The sequence below is a fragment of the Amblyomma americanum genome, chromosome 10, assembly GCF_052857255.1.
Source record: "Amblyomma americanum isolate KBUSLIRL-KWMA chromosome 10, ASM5285725v1, whole genome shotgun sequence".
Lineage (NCBI taxonomy): Eukaryota > Metazoa > Arthropoda > Arachnida > Ixodida > Ixodidae > Amblyomma > Amblyomma americanum.
The window spans coordinates 58,789,110-58,800,320 of NC_135506.1; the positions used below are offsets into that span (position 1 = coordinate 58,789,110).

Here is an 11,211-nt window from a genome sequence, read left to right on the forward strand (position 1 = left end):
CTAACGGTAGGCTGGCAGACGTATAGCCAATGAGTGGCAGAGGGTACTTACTGGTCAATCTCGCACATTAGATTTAGTGCAGCTTTCAACTCTGCATATTCTCACTAAACCTTCCTTTTCAACAATGAAACAATGGGAATAGTCCATTTAAAGTGAATTACCATGTTTATTATACCAGCTGCTGTGAAGTTTTTGTCGGAAGCGAAAGGAGCCTTTATTCCTTTCTAAAATTAGGGAACGGCTCCGCTTCTGAAATATATCCGTCATAGCAGGCCTTCGATGTGTTCAGTGCCTTCGGTGAAGAGGTGTGTGTATCGGTGCAGCAGTGTGGAGGCGGTTGGGGAAGCAGCTGGCTGGCCCACATTTTTGGTGTTTGATTGTGCCTTCCCATGCAGTACTCACCTTCCTTTGGCGTCCAGTTTCTGTAATAAATCCCGCCAAGCTAAATAGGGCCTTTGCGGTCCTGTGCCTTCAAGTTCCAGTTACCTTCAGCAGCTTGATAAGAGACTTCCATATTCAGTACACCAACCACTGGCAGGTTTCCGGTGTTGCAGCGCAACATTATTGATGCGTTCGCAAATAGCGGCCACCGCTCAAGATGCTTCTCATAAATCTCTCTTGGAATGACGCAGAAAGGGGAGCCAATATAAATATTCATTTTTGGTCCGACATTGGTCGAGCGAAGTTTGTTAGAATGTACGGTACCATGACTGTGTTCTACTCAAGGACCGCACCTGCGATGCGCTGCAATCGCTGTTTTTTTTTTCTCTCTACACTCTGCTCGCCTTTACTGCCATAGTTATTTGGATGCCGCTTTTTGCCCAGCCCTTTCTTGCTAAATGACTTTGCTGCCCACATATAAAACATCAGCGCTTGTTAAACCGGCGGTTTCAGTCTTAAGGCAGTAGTTGCCATAGAAGCGTTATTGGTCATGTGCTCTGAATGTCCACTTCGTCTAATTCGATTGTTTAGCACGCAAGCATGTGGAAGCAAGGAATGAATCCTTATTGAATATACCTGCAACTCTTGAGCTGATACATCTGCAGTGGTAGTCTCGTGCGCGCGTGTAGCTGACGGTGCACACTGCTACAGATTGGTTCCGGTGAGCTATGTCGTAAACACTTGCTTCTTCTGGGTTTCCTGTTATGTCTCCTGAGTCAAGTTCCGCTCTTTGTTCCACTAATGCAAAAACCTCTACTCCTTTTAACACGAAATCTTTATTTGCCACAAGTTGCTTTTTAGCTTTACTACGTGGCTCCAGAAAGGCTGAGGTTCCTAATCATTTCCTCCAGCATTGAAGAAATTGTGATTTCTACGCTATCTGTCGTATATCAACGATACATGCCTATACTGACGCTTGTTCCTTCTTTCAGAGAGAGGAGAGCGTGAAGCGTTCTGCAATTTCATTGGGTGTAGGACCGTAGTTGCTAGCGTACTGCATTCCCCATGTCCTCGTAGCTCAAGGCACTAGGCCTTCGCGGTGTTACTCTTCCGCATGGATTTACGGCATCTTTGGTCGATAAGGGGCGATAGACAAGGCCCTTTTCAGTGCGTCTTCTGTAATGACATTTGCCTCAGAGTACGCTTGTGCTCGAAAACGTTTTTTCTTTATTGAGTAGTGATAGACTTGACTACCCTCTCATCTCACAAAAAACATTGATGCATACCCCTTCCGAGGCACGAAACCCGGAGGCAACGGTAGGAGAGGATCGATGCAGACTCGTGGGGTTGGGATACCAATGCGGGCATAGCAGTGACAGCCGGGCCGACATCGTTTTTCAGGTATGCTGTTATCACACTGGCAGGAAAATAAAAAGATGAAAGAAGATAATAGAATTAAACGAGCATTCAAGATGAAAAAGTATTTCTAACTTGCAGCTCCTGGATCATGCACAGGAATCTCAGCTTCAAAAAGCAGCTAAAGGGAAACCTGCAAGCTATTTTTCTGACGCAGACCCGGCATAAACTTTAAGCTGCCACATCATGACATATCCCTTCAACTGTTTTCCACAAAGTGCAATATATGCAATTCTGATCACGGGTGGGTATTCGTAGGGATACCTTAATGCTATCAAGTCCTTGCTTACATTCGTACTAAAGCCCTTTGCACGAGCCGCATAAATATAAATAATGTAATGGGGTTTATTGGCGCTATTATCACCAAGCACTCAACAGCATTCACTGACAGTATGTGGTCGTACTAGAGCCAATCAATGGCGTGCTATCGTTGCTATTCTTGTTGTTGGACTCTGATGAAATTGCACATATGCAGAGCTGGGCATTAGCTACGGTGCCTTGTACATTCAGGAATTAAAGATACGTCGACGCATTTAAGATTGACGTGGTTTATATTTTGTGGTAAAGGAAAAAATTCTCCCTTACGCAATGATGCAGTTATGAAGCAAATCGCACATTAGTTTTAGAAAATTTGCTCTGGCGTTTGCCCCATATAAGAGAAGAACCGGAATAGAAAGTGGAAGCCCTAATCGGGAGGCAAAGGTTAGTTTTCATGATAGTTACACTAATAGGGCGTTAATAGTTGGAGAGTATGAAACGACAGCCGCAGTTCTGAACAGATGTCAGAAATGAGAGATTCGATCCTAGGGTTCCAGACCGATGCAGCATATTTTAATTTAGAGCGGACCAATGTTTTGTGAAGCAATAATTTTAACAAACTTCGTGCAGATGAAAAATTTCTGCAATGGTATCCAAGGATGCCGTTGCCGTTATTTATAAAAAAGTCAACATTAGTTTTTCAAGAAAAGTTAGTAGAGACGTGAACACCCAGATATTTATAAGACGACGCAGTTTGAAGAGTGGTGTCATTAACGTTGTTGGTAGACTATTTAGAATACAGAGGAAAAATGGGCAAGTGCTTGCATTTAGTAATATTCAGCTTCATATTCCACAGGTTACAGCAATGCAGTAGCTTGTTAATATCTGACTGACGAACAAATACGTCGTTATCATCGTTAATTTTTAATTTTGCGGTAAATAACACAGCCATCGGCAAAAAGACAAGTGGTAGACAATACACTAGTTGGTGAGTCGTTTATATAAATATGAAAGAGGAGGGGTCCAAGAACGGACCCCTGAGGCACACCAGAGAAAACAGGCGAAGAACCTGAACTGGTATTATTGGCTGTTACGAACAGGCTTCGTTTTGAAGAAAAGAATGCAACCATGCAAGTAATGTCAACACGTCATGAGAAACCTTGTCAAAAGCTTTAGAAAAATCCATAAATATGCAATCAGCCTTACACCCGCTACCGAAAATGCAATCCAAGTCATTTATGAAACATATGAGTTTCGTTTCACAAGAAAAGGATTTACGGAAGCCGTGCTGGGCATTACTGAAAAAATCATTGGATTCTAAAAAGGCAAGAAGATGAGAGTAGATGACATGTTTAGAGATTTTACATGGAGTGCTGGTCAGCGATACAGGGCGAATGTTACCATGACAATGTTTATCACCAGACTTGTGCAGCGGAATCACCTTCCCAACGTTTCAGTCATTGGGAATACAATCTGTTTTGCAGAGACACTTCAAACAGTTTGGTAAGGACTATTGAACTGTACGTCTTTGTATTAACCGGAAATTTTGAATTAATGTTATCGATACCATGGGAGTAGGAAATCTTAATGTTTTCAATTTTTCTGAGAATGCCAGTTGTGTCAAAAAGAATTGTATCTATGGAAAAACATCAAAAACAATACACTCCTGATTGGCAAGGCAAACATTGCCAGAAAAAGCACCTACAAAACGTTATTAAGAACACTAGCACATTCATTAGGTGAAAATACAATACCGTCTGAAGACGAAAGTAGTATTGGGGAAGTATCTCTGTTGTTCACAGCATTCCAAAACTCTCTAGGCTTATTAATCAGTAGAGCAGGCAAGATACTGTCAAAGAAGGAGCAGCCGCATAAAGGTGGGCGCCGCATCGTTGTTGCGAATTCGATCCTTTGGCCGAGCAAAATAAGCGCTTTCTCTCATTGGATAAAAACCGTGCAATCATGAAAACGAGGTTTAAGCCCGTGAAATACGGCACTCGGTGGCCAGTCTAAAAAATTGGTTCCTCTTTGCTGTGATCCTCAAGTTGGTCCAATTGCTCACACAAGCTGGAATAGTTTAGACAATGGTGACCTGGGCAGCGCACTCCATATATACCAATTTTAGGGCAGCTAAGCGGTGAAAAAATTACCGCGCACAAAACCAAAGTAATGATGAACAATCTAGCAAGGGAACAGCAGTTCACAAATGGCAGCGAGGTGCTGGAAGTGGTAAAGAAATACGTTAACTTAGGGCAGGTAGTGACAGCTGATCCGGATCATGAGAGGGAAATAACCAGAAGGATATGAATGGAGTGGAGCGCATATGGCAGGTTCTCTGAGATCATGAATGGCCGTTTACCAATATCCCTCAAGAGAAAAGTGTACAACAGCTGTATCCCACCGGTACTCACCTACGGGGCAGAAACATGGAGGCTAGCGAAAAGGGTTCAGCTAAAGTTAAAGAACACGCAGCGAGCCATGGAAAGAAAAATGATAGGTGTAATGTTAAGAGATTGGAAGCGGGCAGAGTGGGTGAGAGCGAAGAAATGCGGGATAATGTTATCCTGTTCGAAATGAAGAGGAGGAAGTGGGCTCGGGCAGGGCATGTAATGCGAAGGCAAGATAACCGCTGGTCCTTAAGGGCAACGGAGTGGATTCCAAGAGAAGGCAAGCATAGCAGGGGGAGGCAAAAGGTTATGTGGGCGGATGAGATTAAGGAGTTTGCAGGCATAGGGTGGGTGCAGCTTCCAAAGGACAGGGTTAATTACAGAGACATGGGAGAGGCCTTTGCCTTGCAGTGTATGTAGACAGGCTGATGATGATGATGAAGAAAAGGTGCAAGAACTGCTGTTTTAAAGTAGTGCCCATGCTTGGGGCGAATACTGTCTCGAACAGTTTTAATTAATGACAGCGCTTTCAGATTTCAGTTCAATAAATTGCAGCTGCACATCTTAAGATCTTTGGTCTGGCCTCATTGTATATATTCTACTGTGTCGCATTTCGGTACAGTAAAGTATCTTGTAGCATAACATCAGTATAAATTCTCGCAAAGATATTCTCTGCCCAAAATCTTCGCCCTGTGTTTGTTTCTGATGCAGTAATATTTGTGGCTATCATAAAACGAAGCAATGCCTCCTTAAGACAGCGCCTACCGCGTGAGAGGTTGCAGTGGCCGCTTGACTCTATTCTTTTCTATTACACAGCTTGGGTAATAGCTTACCGTCGCCTCATGTTGACGGCGCCGAACTAGCCTGCAGCTGACACTTCTGACTGAAATTTGCACATTTCGTATTGACGAAAGTATTTCCGAATGCGATGAAAAACTATCTCCATTATTGCTGTTTCTGTATAGCAGGTGTTTCAGAGAACACTAAAAAAATTTCAAAAATATGCTTTTTTGGGTAAGAGTATGGCTATTGCGACATAGCATTACCAGGATTGGCAGACACTAGAAAAGCGGTGAATCGTCTTAAGTAGTGAAATGGTTAACCAATTTTTAATAATTAACGTTTTAAGGAAGAGAGTTAGTCGCCTAATTGCAATTAGAGATTTGTAGCCCGCAGCGGTAGTGAAAACCTTTATTGGATACACAGGGGAAAGGAAGTATGCTTGGATAAGTCATTAAGGGACCGTTCCTTAGAAGCAGCAGGTGGAGGTCCCTAGTTTCAGAATCCAGTGGTGGTGGCCACCTTACAGGCGCGTCCGACTACGGCTTGTTGGGCTTGTAAGTCGTGACAGCCGAGCAGGGTCGCCTCCGAGTCCTCCCGAATAGGGTTGGGGAGGGGGGGGGGGGTAATGCCCTGGTTCGAGGGGCAGGCCCACACCATGTGATAGGTATTCGAAAACACCGCTCTACAATGCAAGCAGCTGCCACTAAAGGAGGGGTCAAAATGTTTTAGTGCTGCCGGGCGCAGCAATGTATTGGTGAGAAGGCGGAGAAGAAGCCGCTCATCCGCCTTCTTGAGGCCTTTACATGGACTGGGGTAGAGGCGATGACTACCTTGATAGTGGGTTGCAACACCTTTGAAGGCAAAGACCGGATTAAAATCGAGTTCCTGATCGGGTGGGGAGGAAAAAACAGCCCGGTGAGAGAGAGCGCGTGTGGCTATACGTCTGCTGCCTCGTTTCCTGCCAACCCCTGATGAGCAAGGGCCCATATAAGGTGACGATATGCGGGGTCTGTATCCCGTGTGCAGTTTGGCAGATGCGATAGTCTAGGAAGGGAGTCCAGCCTTGCTCGACATTCCGACAGGCCCCTCGCGAGTCGGTGATTATGTATTTTGAATCGGAATTGGAGTCCGCGAGACCAATCGCGACCTCCTCTTTGTGTGTTTCACTGCGGGATCTGATGGTGAGGCCGTCAACTCTGTTGCTGTTGTGTACTACCGCGGCCGTGTGTGGTGAGCGCCGGAGGCGTCGGCGTAGCATACACCTGTTCTGTTGCCATAATGTCGGTCTAGGGCTTCCGCTCGTGCCAGGCGCCGACCATTATGACTTCGTGTGACGTGTTGGCTGGAAGAGGTCGCACATAGAGGGCGCGTCTCCACAGTTCTGGGATGCACATTTCTGTCTTCCGTGAGAGTGGTGGGTTGGATATGGAGTCGAGCAAGAAGGCGGGCCAACCCAGTTTGCGACAAGCGCGTGTACTGGTTTGTAATGTGCGCCTCCCGGAGATCCCGAAAAGTATTCACCAGCTCATGGGCCGTGAGTCGGCTTTTTGAAGTAGTGATGGGGAGGTCCAGGACACGGTTAATAACTTTGCAAAGGACCACTTCAAGGACATCATCCTCTTGTGGTAGCCGATCGTTACTAAGAGCTATATCGGTTTTTAGAATTTCGAAAACGCAATTACCTTTGGCGCTGTGGCTCGACAAAATTGGGCTTTTTCGACTAGTTACGCGCAGTGGAGGGATTGCTTTGCCTGCGTGCTTTCGAAAGCGCATGTACTTTCGCACGATGCTGACAAATTTTGTCTAGCCACAGCATCTAAGGTACTCGCTTTTTGGAAATTCTGAAATCTGATATGGCTGTTACTAACGACCGGCTACAAATCTGATTGGAATTAGGTGGCTAACTCTACTAGTTGAAATTTAATTACTAAAATTATTTAACCAGCTTGCTACTTAGGACGATTCATCGGTGTCCTGGTGTGCGATAACACTGGCAATACTATGCCGCAAGAAGCCGTATATTTACCACAAAAAGCCTACTCCTGAATATTTTTGTCTCTTCCCTGCAACATCTCGTACATTGAAATGCTAAAAATAAAACTTGCGAGGTTGAGTTAATCTGCTGGCGACAACACGCGGTCGCTCAGTGCAAACTATACAGTTTGAATCTGTTAGTAAATGTCTCGACGCTGCACGCAGAGTACTGAAGAAGGCTCTGATCGAAATCTTGTTCCTGTCAAATAAGCATATAAAGAACTAATTTTCACCGTACGTATTGGAGGCAACGCCAATGGCCGGGTCGAATACAGTTGGAATGCCTGAAAGAGAAGAAAAAATTGAGTGAAGATCGAAAAAACTTCAAATCCCGAATGCACATACCTTTACAATTTTAACGCACGCGTAGAAACGACGAGACGCCTTTCAAAACCAGCGATAAAGATTTATGCTCAACTGGCTACGTTTCGTAACCTAACTGCACTCATGAAAGGAATTTTTATAGCTGGTTGTACAGAAATAAATTCCACTAGAACGAGGAGGCGCGATGTCGTTGGGGGCGTGTGTTGTAGAACGCGGAGACATTTGAAAGTGTAATACCTCAAAAATGATCTCTAGACAGTATATAGACTTCCTATAGACTATATTTTCTTCCTACAGGTATTTCTTTTTGTCTATTCATAGTCTGTACATGGTCTATAGACGAAAGTCTAACAAACATTTCTGGATATCTATCGAGAGATTGTATGTATACTGCCTATATGATTTGTATTGTATATAGACTGTTCTCTAGGGTTTGTCTATACACAGTCTATAGACTTTAGGAACAAAAGTTTATAGGCAGTCTATAGACTGTCTAAAGAAATTTTTGTAAGGGTGAACTAAGAAATGTAGACGACCTCAGCTTTGGTGGTCGGCTTGCAGAGGAGGTTCTGAACTAATATCTGCACTTCAGCACGTACAGTGAGCCGGACGACTGCGGTTGCTGTCGGATAAGCTGGACTAAGCAATTGAAAGATACCACCAACTCGCCCAAACTCGGCCTTTATTGAAAGATACCGCCATCCTTTGCCAATTTTTGCTGCATGGACGTAGTATGCATATCTCCATTCTGAGGTCTCCAGCTCTTTGAAACATGGCAATAGTTGAGTGAAGGGCCTGCTAATATCTAAAAGATCTCGCCAGGTTTTGTTTATTGCATCTTTTTAAATGGTTCTCCTCGACTATGAAGTAGAGCGCCATAAACAAAATGCGATCTCATGCGCTGCCTCCGACGTGAAGTGTAGGACTCATTTTTAGGACACTGTATACAAATAACCACAGATAAGAATTACTACAGAAAGCACACTCTTCGCACAGATATAGAAGCTGCACTGTTCAGCCAGGCTAGGGGCACCTGCAGCAAAATCTCCTGGCAGTTGCTGGCCAAACCACCGTTCTTTGCCAATGCAGCACCAGTCATCAAGAGGACATTTGAGAACTATAGCTAAAGTCTATGGGATGGCGTGGCCAGTGTTCGGTCTAGTGCACAGGAAGAAGCAAGGTCGTACGATACTATCAGACATCGTATTGATTTCAGAATCTCTTGGCTCGAACTGTCATAAAAATCACTTCCTAAGGTGACTACTGTTGGTGAATATTTCAGTGTTTATGTTTGTAGCTCTAGGCGTATTTTATAAAAACCTTCATGACCTAGAAATTTCATTCGACCAATTTCTCTGCGTTCTTTTGAGCACTTCAGTTTTGCCCTGGTAAGTTAAAGGACGGAGTATCCAAGCATTTCTAGCAGTTGTATGTGAAACAAGTGTCTAACATTCGAGTTTTCCTATTTTTTCTGGATTTACTTTTGTGTGAGCACCCACACAAAGCTACCGTACTCTGAAGAAGGCCTTGTTATGGATTTCCACTCTTTGTTTCTCTATTCACTGGTCATCTAAAAAAATTCTGCTTTCGTTAACTCAATTTTTAACCGCTGAAGAAAGTACGTTATCAATGTGCGTGGTCCATTTCGTCCTGAATGTATTCGTTACGTCTAAATAATGTCATTTTTCGAATTTCTACAGTGAGGTTGCCGTACATGCACGAAGATTCCAGTTTTTTCCTTAATAATAATCCACACATTCAGTTTCTTTTAAAAAATCATTGCCATTTCTCACTCGCCAACCATTTCAGAAGTAGCTTCTGATTTCAGTTCAGCTGAAGCGAGCATTGGTGCAACAGCCGGCAACATCCAAGTCGACATTGCCAGCGTTTAGCATGCTGGAGACGTACTAGCGTAGACACATACCAGTTCGCAGGCTGGACGTATGCAGTGACCCCACATAGCTCGATCCACACCACTTCGCGTGCATAGGAGGCGTCTGTCGAACCGACACGTCTAGGCTAGTAGACGTCACTTTGCTGAAGTACTTTGTTATCGTCATCATCAAGAGCCGTATTGCGCACACAGCAGAAACTTGTACTCTTGTCCTCTGCTGAAACTCTCCGCTTATCTTTATCTTGCGCTCTCCTCCCTTATCGCAGTCATCTATCGATTGCCTATTCCCCGCATTGAATATACCAGGCAGGCCCATTTCGTGTTATGATATAATATTGTGTTATGATATCACTAACGCTAGTTTTTGTGTATAATGCGCTTTCCTGTGAATTTCCTTGAAGATTGCGTAGGTAATCTTGGTCTCCATAGCAGCAGACTTCTTCGTCGACAGCCGAATTTAAGGCATTTGCGCTTCCGGATACAAGTCTTAATTAGCGTATAATAAAGGGCACTCATTAAGTTGTGACAGTGCGCTGCGTGGCTACGGAGGGCCGCTATCTCCGAAGTCATCTTCCCCTTGTGGGATCTCGGAGGCACTTGAGCAAGAGGCTGTGTGGCAGCAAGAATCATTGGGTGTTAGTCGTAAATGCTCATTTGAGGTGCGAATGCCGACAGCCTGACCGCCATCTTTATTCGCAAGCCGACAAGCATTAAACTGTTCAAGCACACCCCGCAAGAGTAACAGATTCGTCGACAGGAGGGGGAAAGACCCAATCCGGCGGGAGTTGCAGGGAAGACGGGGAATGCCACAGGCGCCGGGGCTAAGGAAGGGGGGGGGGGGAATGAGACACTTAAGCCTGTAAATTGGGAAGCAAGGAAAGCGGGGAATATCGAGACGAGCAAAGCCCTAGAGGACACCGCTCGGCAGAGGGACCTCCGGCTCCCCAAGCGCCCAAGCCATCGGGGAGAAGCCTAGCCTGAGCGAACAAAAGGTCAACTCCTCCACGGTCCCTCCGTACCTCCTGACAAAGACTCCGGCGCCAACACAGCTGCGTGCAAGCTTGCGCACCCCAGCCTCTGCATCATGTACTCGATAATATGTAATTCTTGAATAAGTCTGTTTTGTTCGAACTGAGTCTAGCGGTGTCTCTTTGGCTCTCCGTCCCAGACGGGCCCGAGCAGTATGTGGGGTCGTCACAAAGCGGCTGCTGAGAACTTCTGCCTGCAAAATTCGCTCCGGGCTAACTGCTTTCTCATTACCAACACTCGAGTTCTCTACTTTTCATACATAGGCTCCAGTGATTCATCGAGCAGTGTTGATAATTGCTAATGTAGTGCGGTCAACGTAGACAGAAAAGCTTTTAAAGAACAAACTGTCATCCTCGAGTTCACTACTTTTCATACATAGGCTCCGGTGATTCATCGAGCAGTGTTGATAAATGCTAAAGTAGCGCGGTCAACCTAGACAGAAACGCTTTTAAAGAACAAACTGTCATCCAATGCGGGCGTGAGCACTTAATAAAATCATCCGTATTCGCGAGCCGGTAAATGAACTTCTAAATAGCCTCATAATTTGAAGACTGTTTTTTAGGGACAATCTTGAGACAGTTGTCCCGGAAAGGACAATGCGTAGTAAGTTTTAAAGCGCACATTGAGCTGTACTCTAAACTCCTGCAGCAACAGAAAAAAAAAATGTGCTGCGTTTTGGCAGACAAAGGTGAAACAGAGCTTGTG

At 44.8% G+C, this 11,211-nt stretch overlaps 1 long non-coding RNA gene across 1 annotated transcript; it reads right to left on the bottom strand.

Annotated features, from left to right (window-relative positions):
- Window positions 1-1,585: 1,585 nt before the first annotated feature.
- Window positions 1,586-9,639, bottom strand: LOC144106574 (uncharacterized). The gene is made up of 3 exons (XR_013309049.1): window positions 9,508-9,639; window positions 7,498-7,543; window positions 1,586-1,798 (listed from the first exon to the last, which is right to left on the bottom strand). It is a non-coding gene; the product is annotated as an uncharacterized LOC144106574 (long non-coding RNA).
- Window positions 9,640-11,211: the final 1,572 nt, after the last annotated feature.